The sequence below is a fragment of the Trachemys scripta genome, chromosome 10 (assembly GCF_013100865.1).
Source record: "Trachemys scripta elegans isolate TJP31775 chromosome 10, CAS_Tse_1.0, whole genome shotgun sequence".
Classification (NCBI taxonomy): domain Eukaryota; kingdom Metazoa; phylum Chordata; order Testudines; family Emydidae; genus Trachemys; species Trachemys scripta.
Genome location: NC_048307.1, coordinates 65,014,401 through 65,033,420, shown reverse-complemented (window position 1 = coordinate 65,033,420; position 19,020 = coordinate 65,014,401). Strand labels below are relative to the sequence as shown.

Here is a 19,020-nt window from a genome sequence, read left to right as displayed (position 1 = left end):
ATGCTCTAATAAATTTGTTAGTCTCTAAGGTGCCACAAGTACTCCTGTTCTTTTTACAAGTACTCCTGTTCTTTTTGCACAGTTTTAAGTTCATGACCAACTGAAAAAAATGATTTATGGGTCTTTTCTTTCAGATTGCTTGTGTTAACATTGTAATACATTTCCCAACATGGTATCTTAACAATTCAGGTGTACATGGCAAGGTTCTTCTTTAAAATATGGGTGTTTGGGCGTTCTGCTTCCTTCAATGAAGGTTTAAAACATTCTCAACTTTAGTCACAGAATAGGGGGGGATGGGAACGAAGAGTAAGCCAGCCTTCCCTCTGCATTTCTGAGCTTTGTAGGTTTAAATCTCAGCCAAAATGTTCCATTATCATAGCTTGCTGGATTGAATCTTATTCTGTGAACGTTCTTAGTGCACAGCAAATATTTAGAAGCGCGGTGCCAAGAACTGTATTCAGTATATTCTCTTGATGAAAGTGTATCTGCAGTTTGGTCAGCAGTACAATTGTTTAGATTCATTATAAATCATCTATGTTATTGGGCAACAAACTCTACTTTTCTGATTTGACACTCATTGTTGCTGCTGAGGCATTTCCATCAGCTGGTTATTATTTTACCTTAGGGCACATACAAGCAGGGTTTTGCCTGCCCTTTGTCACTCTTTATTCCTTCTGAATGATCTCTGAGAGGACTGCAAGGAATATGCCAACAGCCACTTGCTCTGGGGATATCCCCTCAACTTTCCCCGAGTCCCTCTTGGAGCAGCAGGCAATTAGTTGCAGAGTACTGAGGGCTAGATTCACAAAAGGAACTTAGGTATGGCAACACTAAGCATCACCATGCCGAACTTTTGGCCACCTAGAAAATCATTGGGATTCATAAAGCCTGGGTGAGGCACCTGGGCTCCCTATACCAGAAGTGGGAGAGAGAGGTGCCTCACAATAGGATTCACAAAAGCCAACCAGTCTCTAAGGTGCCACAAGTACTCCTGTTCTTTTTGCGGATACAGACTAACACGGCTGCTACTTTGTAATAAGAGAGAGGTGCACTCAGCATGCCATCCTCCCCCATAGACTTCCGAATCTACCGTCAGATTACACCCATGCAATCCTGAGGACTGCAGGATGGTTGTGCATGTAACCCGAAGGCAGAATTTGGTCCTTTGTAATTTCTGTTGTGAGAGGCTGAACGTGCTCTGTCTTAGGAAATAAGAATAATTCCCCATCCCTCCCACTCCTTGAATGATCTGGAAGGTGCACCAAGAGTAGGAGCTTGTCTGCATTTTGATCATGCGGTTTTAGATTGTACAGCACTTGAAGAGGAGTTATTTACAGAGGCTTTAAATTTCTCTTAAGTAGAGAGAAACCAAATAGTGCTGCTCTTTAAACATGCTTACACATTTAAAAAGCATCAAGTTACAGTGCCTTTTGAAGCTTTTCGTCTTCAAAATAATTCAGACAAGCCTCATGAGGATTTCCCATCATCTTCCCCTCCTCCTGTAACCTAATCCACCCTCTGTGCCTAAGAACACAGCTTGCTGCTTTCCAGGTGTACAGGCATGTTTGTCGCATACAAAGGAAAAGATGCAGGGCATAACCTTTGGCAACACATGAGAGTTCTAAAAAGGCATCTAAAGAAATCTTTTATATGTCTTTAAGTATCAAGTGCTCGTTGGTTTTGCTAATGGGATTCAGTGTCTGAATATTACTGTAAGTGCATCTTTTCTTCTAACAGCTCTCAATGGGAATTTGATTTTATTGACTTTTTGACTGTTCCCTTCTGATTAGAGATGGAGCTCTACCCACATCCTCCTCCAAATATCCTCCTCATTCATGAATTATCAGAACAAATAGGGGAACAGCCACCTTTCCATCTGAAATAGTTCTTTTGCTATTATATTGTCAGCCACTCAACATTGTCTGACCCTATGATCTTGATTCCTAGAATTTCTGCTCTCCTGGGAAATACCTCTGAAAATAGTAATAATCATAATTCTTAGCACTTATATAAAGCTTTTAACCCACAGATCTCAAAGCAGATAGTGGCACTGACTACTGGGGGGGCAGAAGGGGGAAAAACAAAATCTGTGGTATAAAGGATCCTAACTTTTAAAGGAAAAAAGCAGCAGAGTCCATACATTGTGCCACCAGTTTCACAGAGGACAGCCATGGCTGAGTGAAATTCTGGCTCCATTGAAGTTAATGGCAACTGTTAGGGGGCTTATTCCTTCACCCTCTCACTTCCCTGGTCCTTCTCGCATGAACAAAGAGCAACAATACCCGAAGTCCAAAGGCGCAAACAATTTTATGTTTATTGGGGTGAACTTTTAGCAAGCATAATTCCAGTTTCCTTCCTCAGTGTCCCACTTCCCAGCTCTGACACCACAGAGCCGTCCCTGTTCCCATTCCCCCCTTAGCAAAACATGATTCCAATTCCCCCACCCCCATTCCCTGTTCCCATTCCCCCCCTTACTTCCTGATTGACAGACTATATAGTAAAACTTGAGTTCTGCGTAGCTATACCTTAACCAATCATTTTACTGAAATTTAACTAACCAATCCTAACATACTGTAACATGGTTATTTAACCAATTATTTTCCACCACCTTAATTGGTTTACACCCAACAAAATTAATTATACAGCAGACAGAAACAATCACAGAACCAGACAGAGGTTATACAGACAAACAATAAGGAAGTGGAGACTACAGTGATAGAACAATACAGAAATGAGGATTTTACATCTCAGCTATTGATAAGTGAGTTCTTGCCAGACAGGATGCTATCAAACTAAGTTTCCTTTTACATCTTCTAGGCTCTTTCCTTTCTCTGGAGGTGATAAGAATATCAGGACAGGATTGTATTCCTAACAGCCTAATAGCATCTTATTTCCATGTAACTAGTTTGGAATGTGAGGATGTGACCATACATTTCCCAGTTTATGGCTGCCTCTGCTGCTTAGCCAAAGGCCTTAGCCTAAGAACCAGGCCTCAGACTGTCACAGTAAAAAAAGGCCCTTACACATACAAAAAGTAATTTTATTTCTTTCTTTTATACCTCTATAACTAGCTAACTAATAAGAATACACTGAAATTCTTAAAGTATAGGCCTTTACAGATAGGCCTGAATATCTATATCCTAACAGCAACACTCCCACTAATTTTAGTGGGATCAGGATTTCACCTCTTATCCATAGGAGCGATACCATTAAAGATATCCTCAGTGCAGCTGTATCTGAAGTGTCCTTTCTGCAGCAATACATGAGGTAGTGTAATGCAGATGATGGATATTTGCTGCACATCTTGCAGCAGTATACGGATAGTTACCATTGACTACCTACCTTCTAGTGCACTTACATATTCACCTAGCCCACCTACTAAAGAAACAAATACTGAAAAAATGTTTTACAAATATTCATTTATATTTTCAAATTGATTGTTTCAGACACACCTTTTATGTTTAATTTTCACAGATATTCATGCAGTCTAGGGTTAGTGGCACCAACATACATGGAAAGTGAATTTCACAGTGTCATATGTGGAAATATTGATGGAAAGCAAATTTTATATTTGCACATGCACTACTAATATTTGCGTAGGAAGTGCTTGCAAACTCACCCAACCAGGGGACAGAAACAATACCATGTGACTTATCTGTCCAATCACAACTAACCAGCAGAGCATGAGTAACGAACACCTTACTCTTTTGGAAACTATCTGCAATAAATCCATGGTTTTGGAAATTAAAAAAACAATCCCAAAATAGCTCTGAATAGCAATTAGATTTGAGAAAGTTGTGATCTGCTCGCGGGTTTTCTACAAGCAGAAGAACAGGCTAAATTTGTCTGATAAATGATTCATTGTGAATTATTTACTCAACTCCACTCCTCCACCTACTTTAATGAACCCTTATATAGTCACTCTGTATACAATACATAATGGAAGTAAATTTTCAATCTTAAGTGCAGTATTTGTGACACAGTTCCTTGGTTCATGTGTTCACAAAATGTCAGTCATTCACTTAAACTCTATGTATCATTCAAGAGAATTAAGACTTAAACTGAAAACAATTCCAGTCATGTAATCCTGTTAGTGCAAAGTGATTCTCAATAGCACTTGACGGTGCATAGCTGAATTGGTTCAGTGCATTAAAACAAACCCAATGATTCTGTTTTTATGTACATATCGGTGCATGTTGACACACTTTTAAATTGTTTTAATAGCCTCTACTTATGAAGGTGTATATCTTTGTAGTTAAAATGCAATACATTGTAAAGTACGCTTTATATACAAAATATTACTCTCTTAGGAAAATTGTAATTACAAAGTTTAGACTAATAAAATATAGTAAAGCAAATCACTTTATCTGGTTTTTTGATAGCCAAAGAAAATATAGTTATATGCTTGTGACTGAATCGCAGTGACTAGACAAGCTAGTGCCTCAGAGTTTAGGAAAATACACTATGGTATCAGTTGCTCCCCAATTAAATGGTATTCTGCTTAGCTATTTGTGGCCATAACTGCAGCCTTGGTAAAAACTAAACCAAAATTTTTTTTGTCTGCAAAAATAATTGTCTTTAAGCAGTCTTTTTGCTATATCCATGTCATACGTCAAACAAATTAGATGATGAATACTTATTCCAGATAATGTTGTATTTATTTGAAGGGTGCCTGTTTCACAGGGCTGGCTCTAGGCACCAGCAAACAAGCAGGTGCTTGGGGCGGCACATTTTCAGGGGACGGCATTCGGGCCATCCTTTTTTTTTTTTAAACTCACTTCCTCCCCTCTCACAACCCTGCAGAAGCAGAGCCATGGAGCAGCTGGGGATCCAGCATGGGAGCTGAGATCCCATGGGACCCTGGGAGCTGTAGTTCCTTGCCTAGCTCCCTGCCTATAGAGCCAGCCCTGGAGCAGGGAAAGAACTACATTTCCCAACAATCCCTTTGCAGCTATCAACAGGAAAGGGAGGGGGAGGGAGTGAGGTAGCTGAGCCATGCTGCAGCTTGCTGTGAGTTGAAAGGGGTGACCCTGTGAATGGGGAACAAGTGTGCCCAAGGAGTAAAGGCTTTGCCCCAGATATCCCCTTCAGAAGACTTCCCCAGACTGGATTAGGGATGCTGGTGTGATCTCAAAGAAGGAATTGGGTGGACTAAATGGACAGCGCCCCTCTCTATCTGAAGCCTAGCAAGGGAGGTACGTGGATCCCACTAGAATTTAAAATGAAAAGTAAGGTAGGAGAGGCTCTGGACCTGGGCAGCTTTAGATACAGTACCAGGCACTTAGGAGGATTTCCACTTCTGCCCCATGGAAGCAGAAATTGACTTTTCCTTTCCAGCTATATAGCTAATATTTAGAAAGGGAATCTAGCACCTGCCTTCCAGATTTGAACACCCTCAAAATTCAGGAGTGCTCAAGCTCAATTCGGGCAGCTGTTATTTCATTTCTCCCAAATCAAATATACTGATCCACTGTAACTTGCTGTAGAAAAAGTAGGATAAAATTGAGCAAGAAATGCTTCCCAGTGGTTTTTAGGACTGGAATTGCTATTTTCAACAGCCATTTTTTTTTTAAAGTTTTGTTTAAAAGGAAGACAGTGATATTGCATTGGCAAATTCCCCATAGAAAGAAAGAGTGGAACAAAAGAATAATAAAGGCACCTCAACTTTTCCTCATTTATGTAGGACAGTCTTATAATATGCATCCAGATATCCTCCAATCACACAAGCTGAAAATTGTTCCACTTTACTGCAGTTCTGTAACCATATGGGGACCAATCCTGTCTGTGTTCTGTGCACATCCAAAATTCCTGCTGAATGACCCGCCCTGGGAGCAAGTTACCAGTGACCCAGGGCTGGGACAGCAGGAGGGTGCAGGTTGGGGGGACAGCCCAGGGCTGGGGCAGCAGGAGGGTGTGGGGGGGAAAGGAGAGAACCCAGGGCTGGGGCAGAAGGGGGGGAGAACCCAGGGCTGGGGCAGCAGGGGAGTGCGGGGGGGAGCCCAGGGCTGGGGGGGGGGGGCAGCCAAAATTTTTTTTTGCTTGGGGCAGCAAAAAACCTAGAGCCGGCCCTGCTGTTTCACTTGCAACACATTTAAGTAAATCCACAATGATGAATGCAGGCAATCTTTGCTATCAGTGCCTGCCTCAACTTTCAGCTCCCAGCTGCCACTGTAATTCATACATGCACAAAATATTCTTATTATGTGCCTGCTTATGAAGATTGACCGGCTTCCTGCAACTCATGACAGCCCTTGAAGTCCAGACTGAAATAAGCCCATTGGGATCTCATCTTACTAGCCTTTATGGCCTTTTTATGCCTAGAGCTTTTCGTCTGCCGTTTTAAACGTGTGCAGCTATACAAGTTTGATATGGTTCTTTCCATTTTTTTGCCTATTATGAAATAATTAAAAAAAACCCTAAAACATTATTTTAATGTCTCTTCAACCTCTCTCCTTCACACAAAGATAATGGTGCTTCCGTTTTATTGTGAGTTCCAAAATGTGATCCTAGGAGACTTTTAAAATTAAAAGCGAATTTATCTGAGAGTTGTATTAAGTCCTCGATAGCAGATCAGGAAGAGCAGACAGACAGTTCCCACCTGGGCTTTATGCCTAGTGCAAGCCTACTTCATTGAATACCTGCTTTTTGCCCTGCTTGCATTCATGTCTGTAGGACTTGGTGTCATTTCTCAAGAGAGTTGAACCCTTGGCACATAAGCCTGTGTTCTGGTTCCAGAGATGATGGTAATGATGTACTCTCGGAGCTTAGTCAGTTGAATACATTCAGCATTTGAACCACTCTCTCTTTCAGGACGAGTGGAGAGAAGAGGGGATAATGTGGCATAATGCTCTGTGTTATGCTAGAGGAGTGGGAAGCACTGGGTTTAATGTTGTGTAGCGTTTAAGAGGAGAAACATGATCACCTGAGTTTGAAAAACCTCATGAAGGTTCTGAGGGCAAAGCCATCCTTATAATTAAATTCTTATTTGTCAGGTTGTCCATTGATAACCTTTTATCCCATTGAACTGGTCTGGAATTGCCATATCAAGAACTATACAGTTCAGAAGTGGCTTTGCACGTTTAAATCAGTTACATAGCAATCAGTTGTGATGTCTGATAGGTCACCCAGATTTCTTACCTAGAGGGCATTTTACTTTGCACAGCTTGCCTGAGCACCAATTTCCTTAGCAAAACCTTAGGTGGCGGAAGCCGTATTTAGTGAATGTAAGTTTTCAGTTGCTTCCCTTAAAACATTTATCTTTTGTTTTCTTTTGTCAGAAACAGATGTGAGCTGAGAATAACAAATCTTAAATCAGCAGAGGAGGTAGAAAGATGCAACAAGGTAATCACATGAACATTGTAACAGTCAGGACACTGAAATCTAAAGTTTGACTTGGCTTGAAAAATAGCCCCAAATGGTGTATGACATATTCATTACACCCTCTCATATGATGGGTGTTCAGCTGATGGAAAAAATAGCTTTAGCAAAATAGATTCTACTGTGTTCAAAAATCCCTGGATGTTTTAAGATATGGCCTCAAAAGGATATGCTTCGTCTTCTTCAGGGACACTATTCATAGGGATTCAAAGTGCTAAAACTCTCAACAAAGGTGCAATTACATCCCTCAAAGCTACATTATTATAAACATTAACAGCACAGAAAAAAAATGTGCTAATGTGCTACATGCATATTTCAATCACCGATTAAAGAATAATATCCACTGTATCAGTCTTCATAGGACTGACATAGGGAGATGGCAGAGGAGGGCTTGCAGTATAGCTATCAAATGAAAAATAAAATTCAGGACAGACACTTTGGTCTGTGTTTTCTTTAAGTCAGAAATATAATGGCTGGATTCTCCACCAGCTGAAAGAAGTAAGCCAGACCTTGGGCCATCCGCAGCTTCCCTGTCCTATGGGGAAAACAATATGTTTTTAAATATGAGCAGTTCTTACCTTGTGAGCTAATGCACACACACGAACCAATGGGAATGTTGTATTTGTGCTGCACTATTCCATTCATCTTAGAATTTGATACAGTCCTGGTAGAAATATTACATATGTGTATTATGTAATATTATTCATTGTCTCTGAAGAATACCTGAAGAATTTTACTTTGTCTTTATTTCTGCTTTCAAAGGGCCAATTCCTATTCCTATTAAAGCTAATAGGTGTTTTGCCACCAATTTCAATTGGTTCAAGATATGGCCCAGATAAAGTATTGGCCATGCTCTGCCTATGTGCTAGTGCAGTGTTTCTCAAACTTGGCAGCCAGTACGTCCCTCAGCCCGCGACGCTTCCAGCAGCTCCCATTGGCCTGGAGCAGCGAACCACAGCCAGTGGGAGCCGCGATCAGCCGGACCTGCGGATGCGGCAGGTAAACAAACCAGCCTGGCCCGCCAGGGGCTTTCCCTAAACAAGCGGCGTCCCAAGTTTGGGAAACACTGTGCTAGTGCACACATGTTTGATAATTCTTTGTGTGGATGTATACTACTGCTTTCTACAGCACACAGGGTCAGATCTGCTAAAGTATTTGCATCTCCATCACCCTCTGGAGGCTGACCTACAGCTAGTATAATCCATACTTCTATTGCTGCTAAAGGAGATTGGGATAGGGGCCTCTGCTTTGGGAGCAGAAAATCCCATGGTTTGTTCGCACTATGACTGTGAAGTCTCTAGGCTAAGCAATCATTTCAGGAGGTTATATTTTTAGGGGGTTGAATGTCTCATGCTTACAAGGCCTGTTAGGACCCCTCACACTTACTAATTCATTAATTATTTTTATTGAGGTTGCTTTAACAGACCCCAACCAGGGATCAGGGTCCCAGTGTGCTAGACACTGTATGCACTTATAATAAAAAAAGACACGTGCCCCAGGTGAGGAAACACAAAATAACATGTTTCATAGAGGAAGCATGGTATAGTCCCCCAGCATCATGCCCATTGTCTATCCACTAAATTTAGAGAGATGAAAAATTAGTTTTTTGCTCTATGTTTGCTTGATATAGGGCCTGCTCTAAAGCTCACCAAAGTCAATTGCAGTTTTTCCAGTGACTTCAGAGGCCATTGGATCAGGCCTTTAGGTATTTGTAAACAGAACTGAATCACTGGTTTAAAAAAAACAAAACAAAACAATAGCAAATTTAGACCATTTTAAAATTGGAATTGCACCTGTGAAAGTAGAATGAATTATATTGTAAAAATAGAATGGATTAAAGAAATGCTGTATGCATCTTTAAGCAGAAATAAGGAATGCTGAAATACAGGTGTCAGGAAAAAGGAACATTAAGGCATAAACAATGAATCCACTTAAGCTAATGGTAGAACATCAGCCGGAGATCTGTAAAGTTAGTAAGAAAATTGAATATGTATGTCTAGCCTCGGGTAAACTTGCAAGTTCTGCTTTCTTTGTCCTCTTGTTAAGTTTGCGCCCTTTTTATCTGTATAAAATAAGGTAGTGTGGGTCTTGGATGGTGCTCACATTATCTGACTGTATTAGCAGAGCGCTGTGCTAATAAACAGAGTGGTCTAACAAATTGTGAGTCCTGAATCTAACTTTGACACACCCAACTCTGAAGCTGTACCCTACCTCCTAATAATATACTAGTGCCTGCCTGAAAAAGTTATCCCAAGCTATTACCACAAACAAATTATGAAACAAAGAAGCAGTTCATGTAAAAACAAAGCCTTTGAAGGGCTCGTTTATTGCATCACGTTCTGGGTTTTTAGGTTTACAAAAGCCTTTACAGTTTTATTTGGGTCACGGTCGTCTCTTGGCTTGGTGCATATAATTCCTGAGGTCAATAGATGTTACTCCCTTTTAGCCAATGGTACAGTATGAGGAAGTCAATACAAAAAAGAAACCATTGTAAATGCTAAGCCCACATGAGATGAATGATTATATATCATCGTGTTTTAAAATGGCATTGTAGTTAATTAAAAGCAAACAGCAAAGATTGGTGGTTTTTTTTTTTCATTTATATAACAATGTCATTGTAAGCTGAAGAAAGATGGCTTAGTGCTGTGGTTAGCATTAATCTTGGATTTCCTTTATTTCTTCAAGTAATTAGCACATTTTTACGACCTGTTAGTTCTGACTTGTGAATTATATCTAAACCAACAAAAATACACCATGAGCTGTTCCCCACTGCATTCCCTGAAACAGAGCTGCTTGGGATTGTAGCTGTGCATATTCATGTATTTAAATAAAATTTAAAGAAAACAAAAAAGAGGTAGAAGATTGTCAGGTCTCATCCTGCAGCTTTTACTACAGCTCAAGCTCCGCCAATAGAATCAGGCGAGGATCGGGCCCTTTTTATGGACAGCTTTAATATATGGCAAAGAAGAAAAACTCTTTGCTATATACACTGTTAAGAAACAGTCCAAGATCCACAATTTATGGATTATTTAAAAACAAACAATTAGCATTTATAGTAAATGTTTAAATATTGGATTTCTGAAAGCTTAATGGGGTGAAGCTTTGTGCTGAGTTGCTGAGCCGGCTGTTTTCAGTAGCACTGAATGGCTTTTCAGTGAAGGACTATAGGTACACATGCCACCAACAGACTCCAAACACAAAAGTGACAAAATGCTTCCCAATTCAGCTCAGGCTGAGAGAATGGGATATTTCTGTGAGATCTTCACCCAGAACCAGATGTTTTCACCCGGTCATGTTATTGTGAAGCTTAGCAGCTTTCAGATGGCCACTGCAACTCCCCAGAGAGTTTTCAGACTACTACAGAATGCCTTTAATTTGCATGTTAAAAGACAGGCAGACTTGCTTTATAGGTTTCTTTTCTGCAATTCCTCATAGTTAGCCCCATATGTAGGATTTTTCCTGCAGATGGTATGATAGCGTGTGCATGGGAATTTCTCCTCTGCTACAGTCTCTATTTGTTTGCCACACAACAAACTATCCCTGGTGTCCAATATTTCTCTTGTTAAATGTTTAAAAAAAAGTTTTTCATTTAGTAAAGACATCTGGTTACTGGTCAAGCCTTTATGGAAATCTGACTTTTAAGACCAGGGCTGTGCATTTCCCCTTACTGAGGAGTAGAACTATGTCTCAGGTTTATGAACATCCATTGTATGACTGTGTAAATTAGCCCTGTACATTCAAGGAAATTTGTGCTGCAGCTGTGAACTGCACTGGCCTCTGAATGCATTGTACTTTGGCAACCAGGACACAGTTAGAGCAAACAAACAGGTTAGTGCCTGGAAGGACATCAGGAGACAGACAGTGTCCATGGAGAGAGGCACTGTTCCAATGAATGAGTGATACCAACTCAGGCTTAGATGGCCAATCAATCACAGCTGAGAGCAACCCAGCCGGCAAATCTGATCCATCTGCTGATAGGACATTTGGGTTATTTTAGCAGGTTTGAAAACATTTGTGAAATTTGGTTATAGACAAAGAAAAAAAAAATAGACCCTCTTCTGTATGCCATGTGCAAGCCTAAATTAGCAACTAATGAAAGCAGATTGTATTTGAGGGATTTTAATATAAATTAGGTTAATAACAACACATTCCAAACAGTACACTCAAAATCAGCCTGTATTAACAGATGTTGGCATTTTTATTATTAATTATACATTTCATTATTATATGATTATTGTCAAACATAATTTGACACCAAAAACTATATAAATGATTCACACATTTTTTATATTGTAAAGATGATTTTTTAATGTGCAGACTTCAGTATGCTAATTCAATATACGTTACAGTTGTCCACATGTAACACTGTACAGAAATCTAAATATATGGAGGAAACTTAAAAAAAAAAAAAAAAAACAGCTGCCACATTTGAAGGCTAAGGTGTTTTTTAAATTAAGATTGCCTTAATTAGCAGCAGAAGGTAAAATATTAATACATATAGTTAACAAACATTTTCCTTTATCATTCAGAGGGTTATGGAACATATGGGTAGGCAAATACTGATACGAGTATGTTGCCTCCAATGAAAATAAAAACCGAGAACATAGTACTTGTGCAAAATCTGCAGAGTGAGTGAATTTCTCTTTAAAATGTATAAAGCTTCATCTTTAAAGAGAAGCACTGGGGTTATCATACTGATTTCAAATCACATTACATGAAGCCTTAACATTTCAGTTTCAGCAATTACAGTTGGAAGTCCAGTAAATATCTCCAAAAAAACATTTGGGAGGCAATTGTAAATTGCCACAACATGTCAGATCAGTCAGATCACAGCTCTCCATATCAAAGACTGGTACATTTATCTGTATAATCACCTAGGGTTTTTTGTGTACTGTTTTTCAGGTCAGCATAATCTTTGCTCATTCAATAAATGCTAATATTGTAAATGACAGTTCTGCATTGGTCTCAAAGCATCCTTTAGTGTCATATAATCAGAAAGATAAGTGAGTTTATTCAACATGGGTTTTATTTTATTTTGTTTACAGTGGGCTCATTTAATAATTGTTAATTCATATTCTTGCCAAACTCCATCACTTCAGAATGCATGACTGGTAAATGAAAATGGATACAAATTACCTTCTTTGCTTCTACTGGACATGAAAAGCTTGAACACAGAATTATTACCATGCCCGTGTGTCTCTCACGCACACGTACCATTTCAGAATTTAACCTTTCCAATAAGTCTCCCTCAAGTTTCATAGTTTGCACCAGCTAGTATTCTTCTGTTTTGGCCATAGTTCACAAGTCAGTTATTTCAACTTAATTTTCTAACGCTCATACGCTTAAAGCGCATATAATCTACATTTGAAAAATATCCATTACCAAGAGCGCTGATTATAGCGGCAGTAAATTGTTTAACTCTAAAAATGAGGCAGGTTTTTAGACAAAGGGCCATTTTCATAACAGTAGAGGACATTAGATTATGTTTTAAGAATTAACCTAATTTATTTTAATTAGTTACAGAGATTCTCTCAGATTAAAAATAATGGATTTTAAAGACAACAATAATAAATGGGCAGCGCCTCAGCAGGTGTACATCAGCATAGCTAAGGCAATGTACACCAGTGGAGGGTCTGGCCCAAATGTTTATAGGCTTATAGCGAGGAGTGGTTCAGCAACAGGCTAAGCAAGTGCAGAATGACTGTTGAGTGTGCTTTGGCTGTTTAAAGGCTTCCGTCCGCATTTGGTGCCATCTTTCAACAGTTTGTGTACTGCGCGTTCTGCCTCTTCGGTCTGCAGGAATGGCTCCTGCACTGTTGACCAATATGCTGCTCGCTCTCATAACACGTCCTGAGTGGCAGTGGAGTTATTCCTAAAAACTACAAAGGCAAGAGGAGCTTGACATTGAGCTCGCCACGCATAGTAGCTATGACACGAGATTGCTTGTGGCATTCACAGAGGTGCTGACCACAGTGGAATGCCTTTTGAGCTAGGGAAACAAGCACTGAGTGAGTGGTGGGATCACATCGTCATGCATGTCTGGGATGACGAGCAGTGTCTGCAGAACTTTCGGATGAGGAAAGCCACATTCATGGGACTGTGTGATGAGCTTGCCCCTGCCCTGCAGTGCAATGACACAAGAAAGAGAGTTGCCTTAATGCCACAGCTTATGAAGCCATACACGGGGTACCTTGACAGAAGCAAGAAGCGATTCAACAACAGGCTGAGCAAGTGCAAAATGACTGTTGAATGTGCTTTTAGCTGTTTAAAGGCCTGCTGGTGCTGCCTATATGGGAGGCTGGACTTGGGCCAATGACAGTATTCCTATGCTTATAGCTGTGTGCTGTACGCTCCATAATATTTGTGAAGGGAAGGGCGAAAGCTTCACCCAGGGCTGGATCGCTGAGGCTCAGCGCCTGGAGGCTGAATTTGAACAGCCAGAGACTAGGGCTATTAGAGGGGCGCAGCACGGGGCCATAAGGATCAGGGATGCCTTGAGGCAGCAATTTGAAGCTGAAATCCATTGGCTTCCTCCCTGGCCCTTATGCAGCTCGCCTGTGTGCAGCAATGCCCCCCGGCTCCTCCTCCCATCATCAGAGTGGCATGGGCAACTTACCCTTAATCAGGGGCGGCTCCAGCACCAGTGCAGCAAGCATGTGCCTGGGGCGGCAAGCTGTGGGGGGTGGCCTGCCGGTCGCTGTGTGAGCAGCAGTCAGGCTGCCTTCAGCGGCATGCCTGCGGGAGGTCCGCTGGTCCCGTGGTTTCGGCGGCAATTCGGCGGCAGGTATGCCGAAGGCGTGGGACCGGTGGACCTCCCGCAGGCATACCGCCGAATCCATGTTGCCAGCGAACCTCCCGCAGGCGTGCCGCCGAAAGCCGCCTGACTGCCGTGCTTGGGGCGGCAAAATACATAGAGCCGCCCCAGCCCTTAATGGGGCAAGAAACAAAGCAGCTCTGCCAAAGTACCTGCGGCAGTGGATTGCCCAGTATCTCCATGAGAGTTTCGTAGAGATCTGAGACAGATTCCCGTGAAGTGAGGGAATCAATCAACACCCTGTGCTGTCACTCAGACTAGGCATGTGGTGGTACGTGCATCATACAGACACAAGCCTGCTTTCTGCAACCCTCCTGCTCCCAACAACTCACCTCAGCAATTCCCAAAATCAAAGCCACTTACCAGGGGCCTCCTCTCCTGTTTGCGCTTTCCCAAGCTCCGATAGCTGTGACTGGCTAGCCTCCTCCGGGGTAGAGAAGAGCTCCTGGCTGCATGCATCTCTGACCTCCGAGTTGTCCTCTGCCTCTGGGTCCCTCTCCCCCTCCACATCCTCCTCCAAGATTTCCTCCTCCTAGCTCGGTCCACTCTCGACTGGCATGTGAACCACTGAAGTATCCACAGTGGGCTTTGCAGTGGAGGTGGGGTCACCACTGAGTATTGCGTCCGGGTCTTTGTAGAACTGGCAGCTCGTGGGCGCAGCACCGGAGCAGTGGTTTGCCTCCCACACCTTGTGATAGGCATTCCGCAGCTCCTTCACTTTGACCCTGCACTGCAGTGTGTCCCAGTTATGGCCCCTTTCTGTCATGTATCATGAAATCTGTCCGTAGGTATCATAATTCCTATGGGTGGAGCGCAGCTGGACTGGACAGCCTCTTCTCCCCAAATGCTGATGAGGTCCAGCAGGTTGGCATTGCTCCAAGGCGAGCACTGCCTAGTCATGGAGCAGGCATGGTCACCTGGAAAGATGCGCTGAGACTACTGCACATGTCACTGAGCAAACAGGAAGGGGAGTTCCAAAATTCCCAAGGAACTTAAGGGGTGGGGCTCATGGTTGGTGACCTGAGGGCAGGGCAGTACAGTTCAAACCGATAACCAGAGAGGTGAGAACAGGCACTGTGGGACACCTCCTGGAGGCCAATCGCAGCTCTATAATCAACCACAGTGTCTACATTGACACCGCAGCACTGTAGCCCCAGTGCAGAAAGCTGTATGCCTCTTTTCAGGGTGTTTTTGTATAGCGCTGCAACTGTGCAGTTTCTGTGCACTAAGTGGCTTGGCAGTGTGTAAACCTTGGGAGTTACATCGCAGAAAGCTCCTTTACTGCGCAGAAACTTGCCACAGTAGACAAGGCCGAAGAAACAGTGGAATTTCCACTGACATTTCCTGAGTTTCTCCACTGCTTACATGTTTTGTTATTACAGGTCTTGTTAGGATTTGTTTTCCCCATGCAAGTTTATCATTGGTATGCAAAGTACATTGATTGTTGAGACTCACACTGCTGTTTTCCATTGCTGCCCTCTATCCTGTTATCTATAATCTGCTCTGCAATGTATGTAGAAATGGGGCATGCTTTAAGGGTATTAAAAGAATCTTTAAAGCATTCCATATCTGCAATTTTCTTGAGTCATTTGACCAAATAGTAATCTTAGACATCCCATGACATGACCTATCATCTGAACTGACTACCATAGCTTCATTTTCAGCAATATTGGTCCTTTCAGGGACCTTAATGTTTGAGATATAATCCTGCCATTTTATCTTCAGCCTTATTTTCAGGCAGCACTGGCGGAAGTATTCAAGTGACTTTATTCATGCCTACAAGCAGTATTGGAATTCCATATCAGATACAGTGAGGACTATTTTCATTTCATTTGACTTTCCATCATGAGGATTACTGAGAACATCCTATCATGAGAGGTAACAAGGTTTCTTCTTGTTGGATTACTTAGACTCAGCCCCCCCCCCGGATCTGGTATAATTCTAACACAGCCTATAAACTAGCTGGAACTGAGTAAACCATTCACAGTGAATAATGTAGTGCACAAATGTAGCCTCTTGTTCTGTTCATGATCATACTATGAGCAGTTTACAGTTTGTTTTGCTTCAATCATTATTCCAAGTTACTTGCCAAATAATTCCAGCAAATAATTTTAGTTAGGTAGACTGTGAGCAGTTCTTTATGATATTCAAGATGTATTGGGGGGCTCTGATTGCCATGTAGGTCACATGGCTTCATTTCACTTTCATGATTGGGTGAGTATCACTCTTAGACTCAGATTTCTGATGCAGACACGTGTTTTGTATGTGTTTAAAATTCACCTTTTGCACACACACTCCATGATATTCTTAACATTTGCTGTTTCCACAAACATTTCTGCCTGATCTCTCATAAAGGAATAAAAACTTCCCTTAAAAAATTAAGGAGAGACAAATAGAAAAGTACAAAACAATAAAAATCTCCAACAACCAAAAATAACTATTACACACAGAGTTATCTGCTAAACTGCATCACAAAAAAGCAGGTAAGCTTGTAGCCTAAAGCTCATTCCTGGAGCCAGTCTTCTGTCTGCTGTGATACTACCTCTAGGGCTTAATTAGTAAAGAAAGAGGTGCCGGGACTCAAGCAATTAGGTGCCAGGACTCAAGCATTTTTTTACATTCATCACTGATACAGAGCTGCCAGGGCTATGAACTGCCAAGACTAGAGGTGCCAGGGCTGAGCCCTGGCAAGCCCTGGCACAAATTAAGCACTGGCTATGTCCCCCAGTGCCTAAGCCCTAAGGAGAGAAGGGCCTCTTGGCTGTTCAGCTCAATTCTCTTTATACAGGTTGAACCTCTCTAGCCCAGCACCCTCGGGACCTGACCGGTGCCAAACCAGAGAATTTGCCGAACCACGGGAGGTCAATACAGTATTGTAGCGAGCGGGTCTCTTTTCATTTTTATTTCGCCAAGGCGAATAAATGGAACAACGTACCAATGTGCCCTTTTCCAATTTCTGCAACAATTCCACCTTTTGCTGTTTCGATATTGATACACGCTTACGCTTATAGCAGCATTACCAACACTTCCACTGCTTGCTGGTCTCTTAGAAGACATAGTTAGGGGTAAATTGGAGCTAAATAACAGCACAGAACACTGAAAGCCAGGACTGGTGGCTGTAAACAAACTTTGCCGGACCGCAGGAAACTTGGCCCCACCCATGATAAATGGACATCCGGCTAACTAAAATCATGCCGGACCACGGTTGTTGCCAGACCAGAGAGTGCTGGAGCAGGGAGGTTCTTCCTATAGCAGGAAATAGCCCATATTCCCCTCCCAAAAGAATTAAATCCTCTTCTTCACAATAAAACCCCAAGCCCAACTGACTCACATATGATGCAGCTAACTAGGCAGCCATATTGCAAAACAAAATATTACTGTTAAGTCCCCATTCTCTAATTTATTTAACAGACATACCTGGAACACAACAGCCATGAAGATACTAGATGAGCTTTCCTAGAACACCGCGAGCCTAGTGTCAGGGTTCACTCCACCTTCTCATCTTCTGGGACTACATCAAGTGCTAAAAAGGACATCCAGGGCAAGTATTGGAAGAGTTCTCCAGCTTTTATTCACCACCCTGTGTGCATAAGCTAAAACATCAACGTTCCACAAATGACATAGAATGACAAACTCAACACAGAACACATGGATTTGCAGAAAGCCTTTGCCAAGGTCCCTCACCTAACGTTTCTTAAGGAAACTCAGTAGCCATGGGATAAGAGGGAATGTTGTCTTATTGATCAGTAACTGGTTGAAAGATAGGAAATAAAGGATAGGAATAAATGGTCGATTTTCACAGTGAAGAGAGGTGAATGGTGGGATCCCCAAAAGATCTATACTAAGACCTGTGGCATTCAACATATTCATTCATGATATGGCAAAGGGTGTGATTAGGGAAGTGGCAAAGTTTGCAGACAATACAAAATTATTCAAGTTAGTTAAGTCCAAAGCAGACTGCAAGGCGCTACAGATGATTTCGTTAGGGATTGGTCCTGCTTTGAGCAGGGGGTTGGACTAGATGGCCTCCTGAGGTCCCTTCCAAGCCTGATATTCTATGATTCTATGATCTTATAAAGCTGGGTGATTGGGCAACAAAATGGCATATGAAATTCAACGCTGATAAGTGCAAAGTAATGCACATTGGAAAAAAACAATCCCAACTATACATATGAAATAATGGATTCTAAATTAGCTATTACTACACAAGAAAGATCTTGGAGTCACCATAAATAGTTCTCTAAAATCTTAAGCTCAATGCGTAGCAGCGGTCAAAAAGACTTAACAATATGTTAGGGACTATTAGGAAAGGGATAAAAAATGAGACCGAAAATATCATAATGCCTCTATATAAAATCCCTGGTTGTGCCTACACCTTGAATACTGTGTGCAGTTCTGGTTGCCCCCCCCCTCAAAAAGGATATAGTGGATCTGGAAAAGGGCAACAAAGATGATCAAGAGTATCGAACAGCTTTCATATGAGGAGAGACTAAAAAGATTAGGGCTGTTCAGCTTAGAAGAAAGACAACTAAAGGGGGATATAACAGAAGTCTATAAAATCATGAATGGTGTGGAAAAAATAAATAGAGAAGTGTTACACTGGTCTACAATTTTTGAGAAGTCATCTGCTTCAGAGATAAAATGTACTATTTATTATGTATTTTGATGTGCTGAATTCAAATATGACAACTAAACTATTATGTACATAGTTTAGTCCTATTCAGTGCCTACTCGGCGCTTCTTGGCTTGTCTGTTGTATTCATTAAATGGAGCATGTCTTGTCACTGTCCAGCAATAGTCTGCAAGCATTGATGGGTTCCATTTGCCCT

General features: G+C 41.7%; 1 protein-coding gene across 2 annotated transcripts in view; it reads right to left on the bottom strand.

Annotated features, from left to right (window-relative positions):
* SEMA6D (semaphorin 6D) overlaps positions 1 to 19,020 on the bottom strand; it is a 303,107-nt gene that overhangs the window by 60,296 nt on the left and 223,791 nt on the right. Inside the window, exon 1 of one of the 2 annotated variants that reach the window (XM_034783801.1) lies at positions 17,609 to 17,626. The exons of the other annotated variant lie outside the window; for it this stretch is intronic. The gene's annotated coding sequence lies outside the window, so the exon portion shown is untranslated. Of the gene's footprint in view, positions 1 to 17,608; positions 17,627 to 19,020 lie in introns of those variants that run through there. 2 annotated transcript variants of the gene reach the window in all.